Source organism: Argiope bruennichi, chromosome 4 (assembly GCF_947563725.1).
Source record: "Argiope bruennichi chromosome 4, qqArgBrue1.1, whole genome shotgun sequence".
Classification (NCBI taxonomy): domain Eukaryota; kingdom Metazoa; phylum Arthropoda; class Arachnida; order Araneae; family Araneidae; genus Argiope; species Argiope bruennichi.
In genome coordinates this window covers 24,269,995-24,282,576 of record NC_079154.1, presented here as the reverse complement: position 1 = coordinate 24,282,576, position 12,582 = coordinate 24,269,995, and the positions used below count along the sequence as shown (strand labels likewise).

Genomic DNA, 12,582 nt, shown 5'->3' with positions numbered 1-12,582 from the left:
ATACAATTGTTAGTGATTGTCAAAGTGAAGATTAAAAATCTGCAAGAACGATCTGGTGTGCTTCTTTAGATTTTCTACGCTTTTTAGATTAAATTCCCACTTTAAAGATAAAATTATTATTTTGAGGTAATTTTGAAACTTAGTCAGATGTAGAGGACGAACCTAGGTTGAGTCTCTACTTTCTAATCTTCCAGATCATACTAATGTGAGCAATATTTATCGTTAATGGAATATTTAATTGCGACAAATCTTTGGCAGAATTTGAACTTGAAACCATAATCTCTTAATTCCAAAAGCCACTAAATCATTCTCATAAAGCTACATACAGTCGCTACAAACAAACTCGGACACCATAGGAAAAAAAAATTGTTCTGCCAAAATGTTTTTATTAAAATGAATTAGAAAAACTCGAAAAGGTTTTTTTAATAGTGAATTTATTGTACAGCTAAAAACTGTTCCAAATAGCCCCAATTCATGAATTATAAATAACAATTTAGACATAAAAGTAGAGTTTGTAAAAAAAGAACCCGCAATTCAATACGTAATAATTGTAAGTCAGGGTGAAAATGACTGCCAATTTTATGGTTAACATTCTAGTTGTTCAAGGGTATTTCCCAATAGTGTTAATTTCATTTATTGTAAAAGTAAACATATTTTGTGTAACAACATATTTCGGATTCGAACAAAAGCATAAATAATATTTTGTATAATCTCAAAATGAACTATGAATTTATAGAAAAATACAAATTAAAATGCAATTGAAAAAAATATTATAAATATGTTAATTTCTCTAATGTAATATGTTGAATGCTATGTGATTCACACCAGCTATCTCACATCTACTATTACAGAACCGTCAATATAATAAGATGACCCCTTATCAACTATAGTTAAGAGATAGTAAAGAAGGAGACATTTAATTAGACAGATAGTCTTATTATCAGTCGAGAGTCGTGGAAGTAAGCGTGTTAAAATTCGTTTGGATTTCATTTAATTACAGTTTTCATAATTTGTTGGTTTTTTTTTTTTTTAAATATACATCTTTAGGAATAATCGATGCAAAGAATATACAGGATGTCCACTCTAACAAGATAAGCATATACTTCCAATTAGAGAAATACTTTAAATGATATAAATAATTGTATTTTATGTTGTTTGTTTCAATAAATATTCCATTGAAAAAAATCAGGAAAAAATTATTCGTAACTTTATAAAATTCTCATTTTCAGCAATCATATTTATTCCCTTATTTTTTAATTTTATTAACTAAAAATAATCCTCGGCCAATCCTTTGTATATCCGCTGATAAATTAATATGTTTCATTGCATAATGATAATTAAAGATTTATAATTCGATTAGTCTTAGTTGCAAAAAAAGGGAATATTTTTGTTTAAAGTATTTATGACGAAAATATATTTTACTAAATATCATTAATGCAATCGGCTCGATTCAGTTATATTGAAGTCCCGTTTTTAAAGCAACACTAGGGCTATTTTGGAACGACCCTCGTAATTTTGAACAGCGGGCAGAAGACAAGGACGACACCCGGGCTGACACCTCATCTCCAAACTTCCAAACCACACCAGGGAGACTGTTAGAAGCGGAGAATTGTATAAAAATTTACACTTCATAATTTTTTTTTTCCGAAATATCTCCATTGATAAGAGCAGCACAAATTATAATCTTTTACGTCTTTTCAAACATTTTTCTTATCGGTACTTGACTGACAGTTCAGAAATTAGCTGCAGTGGACATTTGGAAGTAGAATTATCATAATTGGCGCATAGTTATTTCGTGGGTTATAAATGCTCACTAAGAATTTTTTTAATATCAACAGGATTTTTAATTGAAAATTAATCAAAATAACTGTTTTCCTAAATGACTTCAAGGCATATCATTACATTGAGACCATTTTCACCCCATTTTAAAACTTAAAAAATTTAATGATGCTAATAAAAGTTTTACATTATTTAGTGTTACATTATTTTATTTGCATTTTTTTTTCTTATTTTAGTAAATTTTCAAAATATTTTTAAGTATAAGTACAACAATATATCTCATTGTTTGATTTACAATCATTGTCGCAAATGGAAAAATATATATTTTTTGGTATGCGTTATATCATAACTGGTGATAATAAGATAAGTGAGTTAAACCTAAAGTATTTTCATACTACGATGCTTCCTTAGAATAGTTCAAAAACTATTTTCACTCGGTCGTATTATAAAAAGTTTAAATAAAACAAAATAAAATCAATTCATGAACATATAATTATTATATGCAATATGAAAAATATATAAAATGTACTTTATGAAGTACAGTAGACATAAATACAATTTAAAATTGCATTTTATTTTAAAATTTGAAATTTATTTTCTGCCACCATAAATCGAAGGTTTGGTTTAATTTAGTTATATTAACGTCCCGTTTGAAGCAACACTTGGACTATTTGGGACAGACCTCGTCATTTTGAACCGCGGTCAGATAACGAGGATGACACCTGAGCTGGCACCTCGCTCTCCACACCACACCAGCGAGAGGACGTTTAGTCAGGACGGATTTAACGTGCAACAGACCCCCTTAAACGACGGTTCTTCGGTGGAATCGGGTCTCGAACCTGAAACCCTCCGGTTCCGAAGCCGAGACCTTACCACCAGGCCACCGCGGCCCCCCATAAATCGAAGAAAGTTTATAAAAATTTGGCTTTGTGTTAGTACATAAACATTGCATCAATTTAGTAGCGTTGGTGTTTTAAATTATAAATAAAGTTTCAAAAATTTCAAAAATTATTATCCTAGTATAACATTTATGCTCTAGATCAGAAAGAAGAAAGAATCGAAATGGAATGAAAATAATGCAATTTATTCATCTTCAGTTATCATTCATCTTTTTCTCTCTTCCTTTGAAATATTATCATACATCTGGAAACTTTGAAAACAAGACAAACTATAAAATAACTGGGAAAGGTTTTGGATTGTTCCCAATACGCCGACAAGTAGCATCATTTCTGTTTCCGAGCGTCGTATCTAATCTAGTGAATCATGAGTCAGCAAGATTTGTTTTATATAATCAGAGATTATTTATGGTGTATAAAAAGCAATTTCGTAAATAAAAAAATGTCAATGGAAACTAGATTTTTCCTAAGAGATATTCCGTCACCTGGCTTTCCACGTGGAACGGCATGAACCCAATTGCAGAATTTTGGATATTGAACCTAGCGTTATTTATAATTGATTTTAAAAAATAAAAATTGCTCAACCATGCTTTATTTTGTTTTGTATTTTTAAGAGGGATTTATTTATTTATTGATGTAAAAAATAAAGTCTTTAAATTATGTCATTTTAATAAAAAAAATTATGTAATGAGATGAATATTTGAGATGAATTTTTCGAAAATTGATTTAAAATATATAAATTTACGATTTTTGCATGAAAAAAAATTGAAAAAAATCATTTACGGAACATAAATATATCAATTAAAAGCCAAAACATTTAAATTAGAAAAAATATAATTTTTTGTCTAAAAACTGCTATAAAGCAAAATCCAAGTTTAAAAGTTGACAATTAATGTAATGAAAATCAAAATTTCAAAGATAAATTAATACAATCTAATATCTGTTCGTCTTTAAATATTAAGGTTCGATTAATAATTAACATGAAGTTTCAATTTTTTTACCATTATGAACCATTAAAATAGACATTAAAAACTTTTTAAGTGAACTGAATGCTTATTTTATAGATGAGAAACCGCAGAAGTCATTATACCAAATTTGGAAAATTAATAAGTAGTAAGTTTTATTTTATAAGGTTGTTCATGAGAAGATACTACAAAAATTTAGAATTAGTGAAAAGAGTATTTTAAAAATGTAAAATAACATTTATGAATATAGGTGTTTATCAAAATAAAGGAAATACTTGTGATTAAAAGTGACTTTTAAGAATGCATTTTACCAAGCATTAAAATTTAATTCTAGCCATCAATTTTTTTAATATAACATTTTTTATATCATTGTAGTATCTCCCAATGGAGAGAGTACCTCAGAAATAAGGATAAGAAACTTCCGATATAGTGACTGGTTCTCGACATCCAAGTGAGTACAGAAATGCTGGGCGTCCGCTACCTCCAACCGATGACAGGAAGTGCTTCTCACGGGAAGGATTCTGTCGGCGATAGCCTTAGGACTCAACTTTAGTTCCCGCCAATGCTGTCACGACGATCCGGTCAGTCAAGTAAATTCGTATGCCTTAGTAGAGGGTCGAAGTAGCCATGTTTGTGGTGATATCATGATAACATAAGGCAGTTTTAGTAAAGTTGTATATGTTTTAGAGTTTTGTCAAACGCATAAAATGTCAGACCTCAGAGACTTTCAAAGAAGCCCGAATAGCTGTAGCTACTGTGACCGAAACATTTCAGCTTTTATGCGTTTCTAGACGTACGGTGTTTGAAGTCATGACAGCGTATACACAGTGTGGCACAACAAGATCGGCAAAGCAGAATAGTGGGCGGAAACAGAAGCTCAGTGAAAGAGAACGACAGATATTGAAACGTACTCTAGCGTCTAGAACTAATAGAACTCTTCAGCTAAATTGACCGCAGGGTTCAATCAACATCTGTATTCTCCATTATCTATAATAATAATTAGGAGGCGTCTTCATAAACAGAACGTTTGTGAAAGAGCAACAATTCCCGTGCCACTTTTCATAGATTTTAATGTCAAACATCTTCCACAGTGGTGCCATAACACAAAACTTAGTCGATTGATAAGTGGAAGATGATTATATGGTTAGACGAATCATATTTCACACTTCAACAACAGAACGGGTGCATGTTTGAAGGACACCTGCATAAGCATATGATCGTGATTGTCTCTCGTTCTAGCTGCCAGGCATGGAGGTGAATCTGTCATGGTATGGGCAGCCGTGTCGTGGTTTTCTGCTGGGCCTATGATAACTCTAAAAAGAAGGATCACAGAGACGTTTTAGTTGGCCAGGTCCATCCTATGATTCAAACTTTGTCTTCTGCAGGAGATGGAATTTTCCAGAATGATAATGCTTCTATTCATGCAACGAGACTTGTCCAATCATGGTTTGATGAACAAGAGGATCCCCAGATCCACAGTCCTCAGATCTTAAGATTGTCGAACTATTGTGGTCAATCCGGAATTGATATCCCCCCCCACTGGCATCAGTTCCTTAACTTTCACAATATCTTCAATAAGAATGATACAATATTCTTCTAAACACTATTCAGCACTTGTATGATTCGATTCCCAAATGAATCCACAACATGCCAACAGTGACCCTACGCCTTATTAATAAAGATTCTTTAATTCGTGCGTGGTGTTCTCATTATTTTGATAAATACCTACATATTGTGAAAATATAAATATGAATAAAACTTGCTAAAGAGCGAACGTGAAATCTTTCCAAAAATTAAGAATATTAAGTAAAAAAATTATTCGGTATTTTCGTCAAAAATCGAATTTGATTTGAAATGGAATTGAATAAGGTAAGATTTGAAGATTGAATTGAATAAGATTGTTAGATCGAATTTGATTCAAAATCGAATTTGATCGAATTGAATAAAGTAAGATTATCTGAATGAAATCACGTTACCTTAAAAGCGCGAGCAAAATATTTCTGCTGATAAATAATTTTATAAAAGCAGTTTTAATAGCGTACTGAAAAAGTATCATTTCTTTCCTTTTAATGGTTTTCTACTTTCAGGTATTTAACTTATTATTCGCTATTATAAATATTATGGGAAATTAGGATAATTCTTTCTGAAATTGACCGCCAGATGTCGCCCTCTATATGAAATTAAAATTCAATTAGTTAATTGATTAACTATTTAAACTCAGAAAATATTAAGTTATCAGCGTGAACATACACGTGTACAAAGGTTAAAAAATATAGAAAATAAGGAAATGATTGAAAAATCGATCACGAAATTTCATTTTCACAATTATGAAACAAGTTGAATGTAAGCTCACAACTATCTAATGATATTGCTAATAGATAGATATATAACTGCTGATTACATTTTTATGTTGGTAAGGTCTCGACCCAGCGGTCAGAAGGCTCCAGGTTCGAAACCTGATTCCACTAATGATCCATCGTGTACGTCAATCTGATGCACATTTAAATCTGTTGTCGGGCGAAAATTTAGAGGAGAGAGGTGACTAGCCCAGGTGTCGTTTTCGTCATTTGACCGGGATTCAAAGTTGCGAGGTCTGTTCCGAAATAGTCCTAGCGTTGCTTCCAAATAAGATGGTAATATAAACACATTGTTACATGCCTAGGAAAAACAGCTGCGATGACTTTTAGGTGTTTTATATTTTCATTAGGACTACTCATTAATATAATTGCAGAAGAATAAAACGATCTTTCTTGTTAGATCTCCTCAGAATTTTGCAGATTCTTTTTAGGTATTCTTGTAGTTCAGGAATTTGTAAATAATCTTTGTGATTTTCTGAATGAATCAAAACTTTTCCTTATTTCAAAAATTGTATTATTATTTATTACAGGCATATCAAAAATGCAAATTTTTACTAACGATAGGCAGAATAGACAGTTTCAAATATAATTGAGGATGTAATCTGACACATAATTAAGTACGTTGTCCTATGTTATGATGCCACGTCATTTTTCTTTTTAAAAACGTGTTTTGATTTTAAGTATTAACTCAGTATTTTATATTATACATTAATAGCATGATCTAAATTTGATTTCTTCAGATGCTGTTTTATGATTATCAGCTTCTCGTTCTTGTAGTTTCAATAAACTATTTCATTTTTATTAAAAAACTATTTCATATTTATGTGGGATAGATTTAGCCCCATGCGATAGCAACAGTACTTCACGCTGTACGAAGAAGATGATGTGATGCTGATTTTTTTTATTTGTGTAAAAGACAGCCGGCCTTCCTTTCTCTTTTCATTATTTTATCTGTTGTGCTCGTCCTAAATGTTGGGCCAGTCCGTTTAATTATTAATTAAAAAATATTTACAAAGATAATGTACGTTATTATTGGTTCTCAGATTCACACTCAAACCCACATTTATTAAATAAACTATTTCATATTTCTTAATTAAACTATTTCATATTCATTAAATTTTAAATCATTTCAAATTTTCCATTTGATTCAGCCATTTCTTTGGTGCAAGAAAGAGAACGTTTTGAAATAAAAATAGATAACACATAAAAGTGATTCGAATATGCATTTCTAGACATGTAATATTAATTAATTTTTATTATTTTTTTCTAAAATTTAGTCTTAACGTGGTCGCAAAGAATGCATTTAATATCGTCGCAAGTTCTCGAGAGCAAATCGTGTAGCTAAAACAAATATATATATATATAATTGATAAATATGCTCAAAAATATTTTGAAAAGAAATTGATTAAAAATTTAGAAAAAAACTGTACAGAAATAATACTGATTATAATGAACAGGCTTATTTCCTAATTTTTAAATAATTCGAAAGTGTTTTTGTCAAATAATATACTCTTGTTCTTGAGGAAAAAAAAACATTAAAATTTCGATTATTTTTTATTTGTTCTTGAGAAATAAAATATAAAAATTTATTAAATTTTTTATTAAAAAACGCATTAAAACTTTGAACAAAACTCTAGAAAGTGATTACAATACGGAGACTAAGAGAGATCAGATATGGAGACTCTCTTAAAAGGCAGCTAAATATGGCATGCAGTAAATATTACAAGAAGTCATTGTTTGCCAAATCTAATATTTCTAGACCAATTGTCTAGCCAGCAAAACATTTTGAATGATTTCTGATCATTCTTGTTATATTATAATATTTACAAATAGCATCCTAACCTTTAAATATTATCAAATTAAAACAATAATTTTACCTTCTACTAAACAAACGGAAATCTTACAAAACGTTTTGAAAACTAACTTTCAAAATACTTTGATCTTAAGTTTCCAAAGATAATGAAAATATCTTTAACGCTTATCAATAAAACGTTAAAAAATCGATAAAAAAGAAAACGTATCAGTAAATCAGGAAAGAAGTCAGCAAGATTATGGTGATAAGATTCATATTTATGCTATTCATGACTCATTAGAGAAGTTTGTGTAAAAAGAAAGTGAAAAAAACACTCAGTGACTAATATTAGAGTAAATTTTATCTTGGCGTATCAGATGTAGGCAAGAAAACAAGGATTTCAATTTCTTACACAAAGAAAAACATGCTATCTATATTTACAGAATCAAATATGCAGCGTACACTTGAAAAGGAAAAAAAACCATCTCATATTTACATAAACTGAGCAATTTAACCTTTCGATCATACAAAACTGATAAAGCCAATAATTTGGATAATTAAAATCTTCTTTGTAAAGAAAGCTCAGGCTTTAAATAAAATTAAAAATTAAGTAATTAAACTAGAATGAGAATAATCAATTAAAGTTTTTAATGAAGTTTTTTTTTGGGGGGGGGGAAGAGACACAAGACTTTATTAAAAAAATTAAATATGAAGTAAATTTCCAATTAACTTATAAACATCAAATATATTTATTAATAAAGCTTTCGCTATTAACAAGTTTGCTTTTATTTTCCGTGAAAGATATAAATGGCAACCGTTTACAAACAGGAAATATTTTTTATCACTTTCTAATTTATAATAAATATCAGAATTAGAAATTTCATTACGATTCTTTCAGAATTAGAAAATTCTTTTTTATACGCTTTTATTATACTGAACTTCTTCCATTTTTAAATAGATGAATTGTTTGTTTGTTTGTTTTTTGCAATCAATTTTTATTGTTATTTTATAAATTAGAGTTCTGAAATTCTATTTTAGTTGTTATTCCTAATGAGTATACAATATTTTAACATCATTAGTTAATTATCAGTTAATTGATTAACTTTTTCTTAATTATGATGTCGCTATATGGTTGTGTCATCTGACAGTGAATTTGGGAAAAATTATTTTAATTCCAAAGGTGTTTAAAATAAGGATTTATATATTATATTGAAGAGAAGAAAAGACAGATGATAATAAAAATTTTATAAAAAGATTTTAAGAAAACTTTTATTAATATTCTTAAAAGAAAGGAATAAAATTTTTATCAAAAAATCTAAAAGGAATCGCAAATGCAAGAGGCTCTAAAAGCAATATTATAAAGAAACTAAGTCAAATGCGTTTGAGTTACCGATTACATGAAAATTATTTTTATCAGCTTTACACATTTTTATAATTATGTTTTAAAATTTGAAATTTTGATTAAAAAAATGTTGCATACGCGATTTGATTTAAACAATTCAGTTGAATGATTTTTGGAAAAAACGCAAACGATAATTTAAGAAAATTCTTTCAGAACTCTTTTTTTATTTTTATTTATTCATTGATTTTTTGTAAATATTAGTTTTATTAAAAAATTCTTTTCTTACAACTGTGAGTGTTATTTTGTCACGAAAGTAAACGTGCCTAGTTCGAATTAATTTCTTTTATTTTATTAATTTTTTATAAATTTATTTAATTTATTTATTATTACTTAAGGCCACTCAACATATTCACAGCTTATTGAGGCAGAAGTTTTGGTATTTATAAATACTGAGACTAAGAGAATATAATGAAACAGATAGAAATAAGATAAATTATACTAAACCGAGTTTTAATATTATTCTAATATTTTATAATAAGTAAAATTTGTACTCTACACAAATTTATTTATTTTTCAACTAGGAAAATTAAGTTTTTTTAACTGATCTGACTCTTGATTTCTATCAATTTGGCGACCTTAGACAATTGCTTATCGAAAATCCGTCACGGCTTTCTTAAATAATATCAAACATTCATACACCAAATAAAGCAAGTGTTTTGGTACACGGCAGTTTCTATGAGGAACAATAACCGTGCAATTTTTATATTAATTAGAATTAAATTTCTTTTTACTTACCAAGTCATTATATCTATAACGGAAATTGTACTGTGACAAGCAATGAACTTCGGGGAGCGCCTAGTCTCGAGTTTACTTTTACTTATCGCAATGTCCGACATCCGCAAGCGTGGACTTCGTTACTGATTATTAAATAAGAAATCGAGTTGCTAGTTTTCTGATGAAACACAGAGGGATGCAAATATAAACAAAACGTGTTTTTTTTATTAAAAACGAAAATGCTAATTTGGTGTGACGAAAATAGAAATTTGATTATTACTTCCTTATTTCTGTAAATTGCGGAACCTAAAGTAGAAAAGCATTCGTTAACTCATACAAAAGTTGAATGTTTTAACCTAAATTAATTGAAAACCAATCTCATTTCTGTTTCCGATTTTTTTTTTCTGTTTAGATAAAAGAAATGTGTTGCTAATTCGAGCATAACAATCCGAAATATCACAGCAGATTTTCAGATTTGAACTCGTCTGTCTTTATTTTATATTTAAAGCTATACAGTACCCTTTTAATTTTATATTATTAAATTGATTCTGATTTCTGAAAGTTTGTTAAAAAAAGTCTAATAATCATACAATATTAAAATTTGAAAAAAAGTAAAATTTTGAATTTTTAAAGATTTTTATAAAATTATACATTTAATATTTTTATTTTATTTTTGAGTTATTTTTAGTGATTTATATTTCATGAATTAATGACAACAAACATTAGCATGGGAATAAAAATCAGCACTTTTTTAAATTATGACCTTTTTTGCAAAATCTGAAAAAAATACAAGATTAAAAAATTGCCTGATATTTTTTAAAAATAACTTTAACTCCCAGATCTAAATCCATACTAATTCTTATTGTACATATACATAAAACTATCAACAAAACTTTCTGAAGCTCAATTTCAAAAAAAATTAGCCTTAAGAAATCGTAAACACTTGCAGGAATGTAAATAAAAGTCTGAGAAAAATGCATTTAAAGTTTGTAAAAGCGTAAAACAATAATATAGTTCCAATTTTTTTATATGTCCTTTCCCAACTAAAGTGAGTAAAAAACGCTGTTTTTGCTCAATAAGATAGAAAGAATTATCATATTCAAAATACCACTGCTGCTGCACAATACCACTGATTACGGCAATGACAGATTATTCGACTTAATCTAATAAATTCATAAATATTTTTTTATAAAAATATAAATCCATAAATATTTTTATAAAAGTTCGCTTCATTTTCCTTCATATCACCTCAGTGTATACTTTGGAAAGTGGTAATACTCCTTTCATAGCAATTTTTTTTAATTAAAATTTTAATTAATTAAATATTAACTGAAATTTATGTATTTTTCCAAACAAAAGTCGAAAATATAATTTCACAAAAAGATTATTACACCGCTTGCAAATCTAAAAAATTGAATTTTTAATGAACCAATTTAATAATCGTGCTCCACTAGGAAGACTCATATTCATAATGACGGAAAGATGTGAAAGACTGTAAAATTATCATGGCTTAAAAATCTATGGCATTTCTCCCATTTAAAATCTATGGCAGCACTTTAAAGTCTATGGCCTTTAAAATCTATGACAATCTTTGGCATTTAAAATCTACGGCATCTCTCCCATTTAAAATCTATGGCAGCACTTTAAAGTCTATGGCCTTTCAAATCTATGAAAATCTTTGGCATTTAAAATCTATGGCATCTCTCACATTTAAAATTTATGGCAGCACTTTAAAGTCTATGGCCTTTAAAATCTATGACAATCTTTGGCATTTAAAATCTACGGCATCTCTCCCATTTAAAATCTATGGCAGCACTTTAAAGTCTATGGCCTTTAAAATCTATGACAATCTTTGGCATTTAAAATCTACGGCATCTCTCCCATTTAAAATCTATGGCAGCACTTTAAAGTCTATGGCCTTTCAAATCTATGACAATCTTTGGCATTTAAAATCTATGGCAGCATTTTAAAATCTATTGCAGTCTTTTGACATTAAAATCTATGGCGATCTATAGCATTAAAATTATGGTAATAGTTTTGTTGAAGGAATTAGGAACATAAAAGTTATTCATAAGAGATTCAATTGAAATTAAATTCAATTAAGATCCCCAGCGGCCAAAAGACGGCTAGTGTCTTAATAAAAGAAACTAAACTTTTAGTTTAATTTAATCAAATTAAATTTGTAGTCTGTTTGAATGCATATGCATATCATTCTGTTCAATTTGAAATGGTATTTCCTATCCTTAATCAGAATGACTGTTTAACAATACAATAGCTCATTCATAGCTTCCAAGAAACGAACAAGATTTTATCTATTCAAAAGGAAAGATAAAATCGTGGAAGAAAAAAAAAGTCATATCCGAACTACATTGGCGCCTGTCTTATCGCCAAGAAAGAAAGTTCAGAATTTACGTCAAAATGACAATTTTCCTTATAAGTCTAATTTGAATCAAAGCTATGATGTATTGATTATTTTAATCAAATATTTTGCACAGCTGGTGGTAGATCGCTGCTTTTTAATCAGACCCGTGAATTGCGTCAGATTTTTTTTTTTTTTTTGTTAAAGTGAAACTTTTATTAGTATCTTGACTTTTAAAGCTATCTTTTGTTTGCTTCAAAAAACTATTTTTAATCTGAAAGGATAAAGATTGTGAGAATTATTCACATTTTGTACAAA

The 12,582-nt window shown here is 28.7% G+C and overlaps 1 protein-coding gene across 2 annotated transcripts in view; it reads right to left on the bottom strand.

Annotated features, from left to right (window-relative positions):
• The window catches only part of LOC129965622 (NAD(+) hydrolase sarm1-like), a 99,316-nt gene that overhangs the window by 53,006 nt on the left and 33,728 nt on the right, over positions 1–12,582 (bottom strand). The gene's annotated exons all lie outside the window — the stretch shown is intronic.